This window comes from Phacochoerus africanus, chromosome 1 (genome assembly GCF_016906955.1).
Source record: "Phacochoerus africanus isolate WHEZ1 chromosome 1, ROS_Pafr_v1, whole genome shotgun sequence".
NCBI lineage: Eukaryota > Metazoa > Chordata > Mammalia > Artiodactyla > Suidae > Phacochoerus > Phacochoerus africanus.
In genome coordinates this window covers 55,934,169-55,947,270 of record NC_062544.1, presented here as the reverse complement: position 1 = coordinate 55,947,270, position 13,102 = coordinate 55,934,169, and the positions used below count along the sequence as shown (strand labels likewise).

The following is a 13,102-nucleotide window of genomic DNA, read 5'->3' as shown; positions in this document are numbered from 1 at the left end:
ATGCAGACACAATGGAATACTACTCAGCCATAAAAAGAACAAAATAATGCCATTTGCAGCAACATGGATGGAACTAGAGACTCTTATACTAAGTGAAGTACATCAGAAAGAGAAAGACAAATACCATATATCATTTATATCTGAAATCTAATATACAACATAAATGAATCTTTCCACAGAAAAGAAAATCATGGACTTGGAGAACAAACTTGTGGTTGCCAAGAGGGAGGGGGAGGGAATAGGAGGGACTGTGAATTTGGGGTTAATAGATGCAAACTATTGCCTTTGGAATGGATAAGCAATGGGATCCTGCTGTATAGCACTGGGAACTATGGTCACTTGTGATGGAGCATGATAATGTGAGAAAAAAAGAATGTTTACATGTATGTGAGACTGGGTCACCTTGCTGTGCAGCAGAAAACTGGCAGAACACTGTAAACCAGCTATAATGGAAAAAATAAAAATCATTATTGAGAGAAAAAAATAAAAATTTTCTCTCTTGCTCTTTAGGTGTATAAGTGGGATTATATTGTATGTATTATTCTAAGACTTGCTGTTCCCCTCATTTAATAATTACCAGTGTAAGAATCATACACCCTGGGCTTACCAGTTCCTTTTGTAGAGTTAAATTTACTACCATGCATGTTGCTAAGGTATACCACTAGACTGGATTTTAAGGTGAACCAAACATCTTAGTGCTGCTAAAAGATATCAATATTTTTTATTTAAAAATTTCTGGAGAACCTAAAGCCAAATGATTAGAGAAAATGAAAATCAGAAAGCCTTTGGTTATCCTTTTAAAGGAAGTAACACTGGGCAACCCAGAAAATCATGCAACCTTAAAACACTAAGAAAAGAGATTCAGAAAGAGGAGGGACACACTCAGCTGGAAGGTAAGACCTCTTGATAGCTAGTCCAGTCCTCTTTCCTCTATAACACATGGTCAGAGTATGTTTTTTAAAAGCCCATGAAACTAGACTAGTGTCAATACATACTACCTAAAGACTACTGACTGTTGTCACTACAATGTCACTTTCCGTAGCACAGACATCACTATGTCATCTTATCTTTAAGCACTTCTAAAATTATATTTACATAATATGAACAGAATATGCTTTGGTTCCTCAGAAAAGATCTATCAATTCAGCACAGTTTTAATATTTTGGTTATTAAGGAAATCATGCATCTGTCAGGTACTTAATAGATGCTACTTAAGTTACACACTGATTTTAAAAATAAAACTACTGCCAAAAGATTTAAAAACTAAAGATGTACTTCACAACTAGTAATGCTGAATAACTAGGTATGAGATGAATATGTTATTTTTGACTCCATTGATGAGCTTCTCAGGAAGTAAAATGACAAAATATTCCAGCACAGGGAACAGTAAGGAAACTATACTTCTTTCAGTGATGATGTTTCTGAAAAGTTATAAACTAATTCATTTCAGCCTGACCTTTTACCAGTGATGATTCCTAATATTTCTAAACTGTTAGAATCGCACTGTATTTCTAAAGACCTCATTCATTCTCATTTAAAAAAAAACAACAACAAAAAAACCACACATTTCTTACTAAGCCAGGTTCCAAAAGAATTAGTTTGTCCCATCTGAAGATGTGAAACAGCATCCTAAGTATGATGATAACATAAGGCTTTTTAAAATTTTTTTTCAGGAGTTCCCATCGTGGTGCAGTGGTTAACGAATCCAACTAGGAACCATGAGGTTGCGGGTTCGGTCCCCTGACCTTGCTCAGTGGATTAAGGATCCGGCGTTGCCGTGAGCTGTGGTGTAGGTTGCAGACGTGGCTCGGATCCCTCGTTGCTGTGGCTCTGGAGTGGGCTGGAGGCTACAGCTCCGATTAGGACCCCTAGCCTGGGAACCTCCATATGCCGTGGGAGCGGCAAGAAGTGGCAAAAAGACAGGGAAAAAAATTTTTTTTTCATTGTTTTACATTTATTACATTTACAGTTGTACAATGACCATCACAATCCAGTTTTATAGTATTTCCATCCCACACTCCCAGTGCATCCCCCAAAATAAGGCTCTTACTACATGGGGTATTTTTGTGTGTGTAACCATACGAATAAATTTTTAAGTGAAATAATTACGTGTGCTAAATGGATACTTAAAAAAACATGTTGGTAGAATAATGGCATTATTTATAAGTGTGTATATTCTAGGAGAAGGAGAATCAAAGATTCCTGAAATTGGGAAAGGAATAGCTAGTTCCAACTTCTTCTGCATGGAATAAAATGTCTATGACTCTGCTGAAAGCAAAACCATGGATACTAGGTTGATGAAATTTACCTCTAGGGACCTTTTTTTCAATCTTCTCTTAAAAAGTAGTCAATGCAATGAACGTTTATTCAAGACATTTTATTTCAAGATTGCTTTTAATTTGAATGAAGCATTATGCCCATAAACGGAACCATTTTATCTGTGATTGACATTTATTTTTGTGTGTCTTTTTGCCTTTTCTAGGGCCACTCCTGCGGCATATGGAGGTTCCCAAGCCAGGGGTCAAATCGGAGCTGTAGCTGCCAGCTTACACCACAGCCACAGCAATGCTGGATCCTTAACCCCACTGAGCAAGGCCAGGGATTGAACCCGCAACCCCAGGGTTCCTAGTCGGATTCGTTAACCACTGAGCCACGATGGGAATTCCTGATGTTTACTTTCTTAACCTTAGTTGTTTCCTTTTATTGTTTCCTCTCTTTTAATTAACAATATTTGAGCTCAGCTTTATTTTATTGTTTAATAAAAAATGGAGATGATAAAAGCATAGGACCAACCAGACTCTAAGGGACTGGATAACTTCTTTACTCCCTGTATCTGAGCATGATACCAGCTCCAGCCACTATATGTTGAAAAGAATAAAAAGTTCTAAGCAAGCATATATGTATATAGATAGATATAGATATGTCTCCATATGGGTTAATTCAGAAACACCATAAGCCAAATTTTTCCTACCAGAAAGTAGTCAAGTCCCTAAAAGCTTATGGGAGATCCTGAAATAATTATTTATGAAAAAAATTAAGAATTCCTGTGAGGAGTGCTCTCTCTCTCTCTCTCTATATATATATATACACTCACTTGATAACCAATTCTCCTGGGCAGCAGGGATGTTAGATGAAATGAACAGGAGACTTTCCATAGGAGCACAGTAAGATCATTCCATCAGAATTTATGAAAGAATATTATTTTTAACATAAAATAATTGAGTGTATGTACCATTTACAGAGAGCTTACTGAACACTAATCACACATGTCAGTAAATACCAAAACCACACCATAAGGTGGGTATAATTATTTCCACTTAGAGGTTTAAGAAAAAATTAAAAAGTAAAGCTCAGTGAAATTAAGTGGATTGCTGAGGATCAAAGAACTACTAAGACAGAACAGTCTGGCTTTGAGCCTAGGTCTTCTAGACACCAAACTCACTGCTTTCTTATGTTTACATTCGTGGTCTTCAGTGTTCCTTAGAATGCTAGCATTTCCTAGCCTCCTCTACCCCCAATTTTATACCCAGGCAAGGACAGGTAGATGGAGTGCCCTTTCATGGTTTCCCTTACACCCTCATCTGCATACCACTGATCTTCTGTATAGTTTTCTACTGAAACATGGATTTTGGAGCTACGATAATTTTGAAAACCACCACTTTCTCTTTAGGGCCCTCCTCTCCCCAGTGTAGTTTCTATCCATTCCTTACATATTGTCAAATTTAATAACCCAGACATTGAAAATGATCTTGCCATTACCCTTGGCTGATTTCCGCCCCCCCCCCCAGTGGTCTCTTTTTCACAGATGTATTGGTCTAACACATTTAGGTTTCCCACTCTCAGTTCATTTAGCTACACTAGGGCAAATGTGGTGGTATATACAAAGCAGAGCCAAAAGAAACATGTAATTCTAAATTTTGAAAGGCCAACATTTTGCCTTCACACTAAAAGATACGATGCCTAGACAACTGTGAAGGTGGCAGACACAGAATAAATGAAATGTCTTAACAGCCTCTCCTCTGAGCTTTAACATTTTTTGAACTAGCACTACCAACACTACCACCAGACTGAAAGGTTTTTTTTTTCATCTTCTTTTTAGGGCTACACCTGAAGCATATGTAAGTTCCTAGGCTAGAGGTTTGAATCAGAGCTGGAGCTGCTGGCCTATGCCACAGCCACAGCCACAGCAGATCCTTAAGATCCACTGAGCGGCGCCAAGGATTGAACCCAAATCCTCATGGATGCTAGTTGGGTTCACTACCAATGAGCCACAATGGGAATGCCTGAAAGTTTTAAAGAATGAAAAGTGTTGTGTTCAAGTCATGTATTCATTTAAAATGATCATTAAATAGAAAAGGGGATCAAGATGGTGGAGGAGTAAGAGGTCACACTCACCTTCTTCCACAAACACATCAAAAAAACACACCTACATGTAAAACAACTCGCACAGACATCAACTGAATGCTGGCAGAAGAACTTAAACCTCCAAAAAGGGCAAGAAACTCCTGACATAACTGGGCAGAACAAAAGAGAAAAAGAGAGAGAGAAGGAATCAGGATGGGAGTAGCATTCCTGAGAGGCATCTGTGAAATACAAAAGGAACCCACATCCTGGGAAGCCACCTAACCAAAAGGGAGATCATCCGAGACAGAGAGACCTCAAAGTTGCCAAGAAAAGCGCAGCAGCTGGACTGAGGAGGGCAAAGCAGAGTGAGAACCCCCAGATCATTGGCACCACTGCCCTGGACACCACGGCCTGAGATGCATGAGTGGGGGCTGGGCACTGAGACTCAGGCTCCAGAGGTAAGTCCCCAGGAGATGACTAGGGTTGGCAGTGTGGGGACAGCCTGAGAGGCTAAGGAGCGGTGTGCTACAGGCTGGGGAGTAGAACGCAGAGGGAACCTGGGAGGAGGTCTGTGCCAGCAGGAAAAGCAAGGCTCCATTGTTGGGGAGGGCAAGAGAAGGGGAAGACCACCGTAGGAATCTTCCTGTGTGCGCACCTGCATGGGCTCTCAGAGGGCGGGGCGCCTCTGGTACAGGCTCTGGGTGGTGAGAAGCCACATGCTCTGGCTATGGGAGACTGGGCGCTTCTTGTGCAGGTTATGGGTGGCCAGGCACCTCTTGTGTGAGCTAAGGGCAGCAGGGGGCTAAGTGCGACACGGTGCCTCTTGCGTGATCTACATGTGGCAGAGTTCAGAGGGAGGTGTGGCCTGCCATCACTGGGGGCCTGTAAGTGGGCTCCATCTGTGGCCTCAGTCACCTCAGAGGTTGGCAAAAAAACAAAGAGGGCAGTGCAACCAAGCACCACACGTTGTTGCTCTACTCTGGGAACACATCAGCCCTGCAGCTGCCACTGCCAAACGCTCTGGGCAGTGCCCAGACACTTGATCACTGTCCCTTCCCAGGATCCTGCAACTAGGAGCAGCTGGCTCAGTACCTCCTGCATGGGCTAAGCAGGACAGGGTGTTTCTTGCGTGGTCTGCATGTAACAGTGGCAAACTATGACAGTTACCTCTGACTCCAGAGCGGGGGCGTGGCCCACTGCCACCAAAGATCCCTGAGCAAGAACCACCTGCAGCCCCAACCACCGCAGAGGGCATCAAAAAGGAGGACATTGCAACGGAACACCACCTGTTGTTGCTCTCACTCCTCTGAGAACACACCCACCCTGCAGCTGCCACTGCCAAATGCTCTGAGCAGTGCCCAGACGCTTGATCACTATCCCTTCCCAGGAACCCACAACTAGGAGCGGCTCCTGTGGGGGCTAAGCAGGATGAAGTGCTTCTTTGCAGGGTCTACAGGTGGCGGGGGCAAACTACTGCAGTTATTTCTGACTCCAGAGGTGGGCGTGCCCTGCCACCACTTGGGGTCTGTGAACAGGCACCATTTGCAGCCCCAATCATCTCCCACAGAGGAGGGCCTTGTGACCGAACACCACCTGTTGTTGCTCTTGCACCCCTTGGAGCACACTGGCTCTGCTGCTGCCACTGCCAAACGCTCCAGGCAGAGCTCACACACTTGATCTCTGTCACTTCCCAGGATCCTGCAACTAGGAGCAGCCTGTGCAGCACCTCTTGTGTGAGCTAAGTGAGACAGGGTGCTTTGCATGGTCTGCAGGTGGCCAGGGCAAACCACCACAGTTATCATTGACTCCAGAGGTGGGCGTGCCCCGCAACCTCTAGGGGTCCCTGAACAGGTACCACTTGTGGTTCCAATCACCTCAGAGGAGGGCAGTGCAATAGAACACTAGCTGTTGTTGCTCTCACTCCCTTGGGAACTCACACACCCTGCTGCTGCCACTACCAAATGCTCTGGGCACCTTGTAAATCTGCCTAAGGCTCGTTACCACTTCCCAGGGCCCTGCAACTAGGAGTAGCCTGCGCCACCTTCCTGAAGGTCCTTGCTACTGTTAAGAATCCAGCAACCAGGCACTGACTACTAGCCCTATCCATTGTCTCCTTCTCCCTCAGCACCCTGGGGATAAGGGCCTGCTCATGCCAAAGAAAGAGACAGCAAGTATTCAAACTCCCATGCCAAAAATAAATAGTAACCCCCCACAAAATACAAAGGAGTGCTCTTGCATAGAAGTAGCCCTCCAAAACTATAGGTTGGCTTCCCTAAACTCACAGAAAAATAAAAGCATAAGCAAATGAAGAATCTCAAAAACCATTCCCAGTTAAAGGAACAGGAGAATTCACATGTAGCAGCAAACAATGACACAGACCTCTGCAGTCTGACAGACACTGAGTTCAAAAGAGAGATAATGAAAATACTGAAGAAATTAAGGCTGAACATCAAGGAATTAAGAGCAGATATGAACAGTAGTAGCAGATTCCTTTAGAAAGGAACTAGACAATATAAGGAGGAACATAGAAAAATTAAAAAATTCACTTGTGGAGACACAAACTGAACTAAAGGCACTAAGGAGCAGAATGAATAATGCAGAGGAACAAATTAGTGACTTAGAAGATAGAATAATGAAAATCACCCAATCAGGACAGCAGACAGAAAACCAAATGAAAAAACATGAAAGCAATATAAGAGATCTATGGGATAATATAAAGCAGGCCAATCTATGCATAATAGGAATTTCCAGAAGGAGAAGAAAAAGACAAGGGAATTGAAAATATATTTGAAGAAATTATGTATGAAAACTTTCCAAATCTAAAGGAAACTGATATCAACATACAGGAGGTAGAGAGGGCCCCAAACAAGTTGAACCAAAATAGGCCCACAGCAAGACATATTATAATAAAAACAGCAAAAGTTAAAGATAAAGAGAGGATTCTAAAGGCAGCAAGAGAAAAGCAAAGCTTTAATTATAAGGGAACCCACATAGCCTATCAGCTAATTTATCTACAGAAACACTACAGACCAGAAGGGAGTGGCAAGATATATTTAAAGTTCTGAAAGGAAAAAATTTGAAGCCTAGAATACTCTATCTGGCAAGAGTATCATTTAAAATAGAAGGGGAAATAAAGTGATGATAAACACAAGGAACAGGAAAAAGGACAAACATGAAGATGTTAAAAAAGGACTTCAAAATCATAGACTGTGGGGAAGGAAAGTAAGAAAATATAGACTTTTTTTTTTAAATAATGTGTTTGAACCTATATGACTACCAGGCTAAAGCAAGCAGATACTAGAAGGGGTTAATATACTTAAAAAACAGAGCAACCAAAAATCAAAACCAAACATTACATCCACAAAAAACTAAAAAGAAAAGTACTCAAGCATAACATAAACAGAAACCACCCAACCAAAAAAAGAAAGGAAGAAAGGAGAAACATAGAAACAACTGGAAAGAAAGGTTTAAAATGGCAATAAATACATATCTATCAATAATTACCTTAAATGTCAATGGAATGAACACTCCAATCAAAAGACAGAGAGTGGCAGATTGAATAAAAAAGCAAAAAACCTGCTGTCCACAAGAGACTCACCTTAGGGCAAAGGACACTATAGAGATTGAAAGTGAGGGGATGGGAAAAGATATTTTATGCCAATGGACAAGACAGGAAAGCAGAAGTTGCAATACTCATATCAGACAAAACAGACTTTAAAATGAAGGGGATAAAGAAAGACAAAGAAGAACACTATTTAATGGTAAAAGAATTCATTCAAGAAGAGGATACTACAATAGTCAATATATATGCCCCTAATATAGGAGTACCCAGATACCTACTACAAATACTAACAGACATAAAAGGATAAATTGATGGGAATACAATAATAGAAGGGGACTTTAACACCCCACTCACATCAATGGCCAGAAAGGTAGACTTAATTGACATTTTTAGGACATTACATCCAAAAAAATCAGAGTATACATTCTTCTCAAGTGCACATGGAACATTCTCAAGGAATGATCACATACTGGGGCACAAAGCTAACCTCAACAAATTTAAGAGTATAGAAATTATTTCAAGTATCTTCTCTGACCATGATGGCATGAAAACAGAAATCAACCACAAGAAAAGACATGAGAAAAAACTAACTACATGGTACTAGACATGCTACTAAAAAACCAATGGGTCAATGAGGAAATCAAGAAGGAAATTAAAAAATACCTCAAGACAAATGATAATGAAGACACAACCACTCAAAATCTATGGGATGCCACAAAAGCAGTGCTCAGAGGGAAATTCATAGCAATACAGCCTTCCTCAAAAAAAGAAGAAAAATCTCAAATTGACAACTTAACCCACCACCTAAATGACTTAGAAAAAGAAGAACAAAAGAAAACCTAGTCAGCAGAAGGAAGGAAATCATAAAGATCAAAGAGGAAATCAATAAAATAGAGATTCAAAAAACAATAGAAAAAAACCAATAAAACCAAGAGCTGGTTCTTTGGTAACAAAAGGTAACAAAATTGACAAACCTCTGGCCAGACTCATCAAAAAGAGGAGAGAAAACACCCAAAAAAACAAAGTAAGAATGAAAAAGGAGAAATCACAATGGATACTGCAGAAATACAAAAAGACATAATACTATGAACAACTGTATGCCAACAAATTTGACAACCTAGAAGAAATGGACAACTTTCTAAAGACTTACAGCCTGCCAAAACTGAATCAAGAAGAAAGAGATCAAATGAACAGAACAATCACTAGAAATGAAATTGAATATGTAATAAAAACACTCCCTACAAACAAAAGTCCAGGACCAGATGGCTTCACAGGTGAATTCTACCAAACATACAAAGAGGAACTTATACCCATCCTCCTTAAACTTTTCCAAAAGGTTGAAGACGAAGGAACACTCCCAAAGACATTCTATCACCCTAATACCAAAACCAGACAAAGATACCACCAAAAAAGAAAACTATAGGCCAATATCTTTGATGAATACAGATGCAAAAATTCTTAACAAAATTTTAGCCAACTGAATCCAACAACACATCAAAAAGATCATACATCACGACCAAGTGGGATTCATCCCAGGTTCACATGGATGATTCAACATTCACAAATCAATCAACATCATACACCACATTAACAAAAGAAAAGTTAAAACCACATGATCATCTCAATAGATGCAGAAAAAGCACTTGACAAAGTCCAACATCCATTCATGATAAAAACTTTTACCCAAGCAGATATAGAGGGAACATACTTTAACATAATAAAAGCCACTTATGACAAACCCACAGCAAATATAATACTCCATAGAGAAAAGCTGAAAGCCTTCCCACTAAAATCTGGAACAAGACAAGGATGCTCACTCTCACCACTGTTATTTAACATAGTATTGGAAGTCCTAGCCACAGCAATCAGACACACAAAATAAATAAATTGGAAGAAAAGAGGTAAAACTGTTACTATGTGCAAATGACATGATACTATATATAGAAAACCCTAAGGACTCAATCCCAAAATTGCTTGAACTGATCAACAAATTCAGCAAAGTAGCAGGATATAAGATTAATCAGTTGCATTTCTGTATACTAACAATGAAATATTAGAAAAGCAATACAAAAATACAATACCTTTTAAAATTGTACCCCCAAAAAATCAAATACCTGTGAATAAACCTGACCAAGGAGGTGAAGATTTATATGCTGAGAACTATATAACATTAATCAAGGAAATTAAAGAAGATTCAAAGAAATGGAAAGATATTCCATGTTCCTGGCTTGGAAAAATTAATATCGTAAAAATGGCCATATTACCCAAAGCAATCTACACATTCAATGCAATCCCTATCAAATCACCCATGACATTTTTCACATAACTAGAATAAACAATCCAAATATTTATATGGAACCACAAAAGACCCAGAATTGACAAAGCAATCCTGAGGAACAAAAAACCAAGCAGGAGGCATAACTCTCCCAGACTTCAGGCAATATTACAAAGCCACAGTCATCAAGACAGTGTGGTACCAGTACCAAAACAGACATACAGACCAACGGAACAAAATAGAGAACCCATAAATAAACCCAGACACAGTCAATTAATCTTCGACAAAGGAGGTAAGAATATAAAATGGGAAAAAGACAGTCTTTTCAGGAAGTGGTGCTGGGAAAACTGGATAGCTGCATGTAAATCAATGAAACTGGAACATGCCCTCACACCATGCACCAAAATAAATTCGAAATGGCTTAAACACTTAAACATAAGACAAAATATCATCAAACTCCTAGAGGAGAACATAGGCAAAACATTCTCTGACATCAACTGTACAAATGTCTCCCAAAGCAATAGAAATAAAAGCAAAAATAAACCAATGGAACCTAATCAAACTGACAAGCTTTTGCACAGCAAAGGAAATCATTTAAAAAAAAAAAAAAGACAACTTACAGAATGGGAGAAAATAGTTTCAAGCAATGCAACTGACAAGGGCTTAATCTCTAAAATATACAAACAATTTATACTACTCAACAGCAAAAAAGCCAACAACCTAATTGAAAAATGAGCAAAAGACCTGAATAGACATTTCTCCCAAAAAGATATACAGATGGACAACAAGCACATGAAAAAATGTTCAACATCCCTGATTATTAGAGAAATGCAAATCAAAACTACCATGAGCTACCACCTCACACCAGTCAGAATGGCCATCATTAGTAAGTCCACAAATAACAAATGCTGGAGAGGATGTGGAGAAAAGGGAATCCTCCTGCACTGCTGGTGGGAATGTAGTACAACCACTATGGAACTACCATATGACCCAGCAATCCCACTCTTGGGCATATACCTGGACAAACTTTCCTTGAAAAAGACACATGCACTCGCATGTTCACTGCAGCACTGTTCAAACCAGCCAAGACATGGAAACAACCTAATGTCCATCAACAAATGACTGGGTTAAGAAGATCTGGTATATAGACACAATGGAACACTACTCAGCTATAAAAAAGCACAAAATAATGCCATTTGCAGTAACATAGGTGGCACTAAAGACTCTCATACTAAGTGAAGTCAGAAAGACAAATACCATATAATATCACTTATATCTGGAATCTAATATATGGCACAAATGAACCTTTCCACAGAAAAGAAAATCGTGGACTTGAAGAACAGACTTACGGTTGCCAAGGGGGAGTGGGAGGGAGTAGGAGGGATTGGGAGTTTGCGGTTAATAGATGCAAACTATTGCCTTTGGAATGGATAAGCAATGAGATCCTGCTGTATAGCACTGGGAACCATGGTCACTTGTGATGGAGCATGATAATGTGAGAAAAAAAGAATGTATACATGTATGTGAGATTGGGTCACCTTGCGTACAGCAGATAATTGACAGAACACTGTAAACCAGCTATAATGGAAAAAATAAAAATCATTATTAAAAAAAATTTCCCACAAACGTAAAAAATAATAATAAAATGATCATTAAATAGTAGATGGACTATTTTTAGTTATCTGCCATTAATAATAAAGATGTCTCATTTCTGACTCACAAAGTCCTTAATATGGCCAACAGCAGTGCTTCTCAAACAGTAACATGTACGTGAATAAAATGCAGATTCTGATTCTCTGTGTGGGGCAGAGTTTGAGACTCTGCATCTCTAACAAACACTCAAGGATGCTGCTGCTGCTGGTCTACTGACCACACTCTGGGTAGGAAATGCTCTGCAGAACCTGGTCTCTACCTATTTTTCTAGGCTGATCCTCCATCTCCTTCTCCCTTTGCTTTCTGGGCTCCATTCAAATGGGTCATTTTAGTCCCTTCTACTTCCCATGTTTGCTCCCACCAAAGAAGACCTTTATCATGCTACTTCCTTTGTCTTAAAATTCTCTACACTCTAATCTTCACTTAGCTACTATTCATTCTTTTTTTTTTGTCTTTTTTTTTTTTGTTGTTGTTGTTGTTGTTGTTGTTGTTGCTATTTCTTGGGCCGCTCCTGCGGCATATGGAGGTTCCCAGGCTAGGGGTTTAATCGGAGCTGTAGCCACCGGCCTACGCCAGAGCCACAGCAACGCGGGATCCGAGCCGCGTCTGCAACCTACACCACAGCTCACGGCAACGCCGGATTGTTAACCCACTGAGCAAGGGCAGGGACCGAACCCGAAACCTCATGGTTCCTAGTCGGATTCGTTAACCATTGCGCCACGACAGGAACTCCTATTCATTCTTTTGACCACAGCTCAATAGTAATTCTTCAGAAGTTTCTCCTTTGATCTGCCTGCTTGGTTATATTCCTTTGCTAATACTACAAACACATTCTTGATGGCACTTGTTACAAATATATATATATTTTTGTATTTTTGTCTTTTTAGGGCAGTACCCATGGCACATGGAGGTTCCCAGCCTAGGGGTCTAATTAGAGCTAAGCTGCCAGCCTACACCACAGCCACACCAATGCCAGATCTGAGCTGCATCTGCAACCTACACCACAGCTCACGGCAACGCCAGATCGTTAACCCACTGAGCAAGGCCAGGGATTGAACCTGCAACCTCATGGTTCCTAGTCGGATTAGTTTCTGCTGTGTCACTACAGGAACTCCAACAAATATAGTAATTTATTTGTGTACTGATTGATTAATCTAGTGATCAATCTATCCAGTTCCTTTCCTACTGCACTACAGCTCAAAGAGTGTAAGAATAGTGCCTTTTTAAATTTTTTTTCCTCTCACAATCGTTTCACTAGCATCTAGTTT

General features: G+C 40.1%; 1 protein-coding gene across 1 annotated transcript in view; it reads right to left on the bottom strand.

Moving 5' to 3' along the window:
• Window positions 1-13,102, bottom strand: part of RICTOR (RPTOR independent companion of MTOR complex 2) — a 142,185-nt gene that overhangs the window by 7,722 nt on the left and 121,361 nt on the right.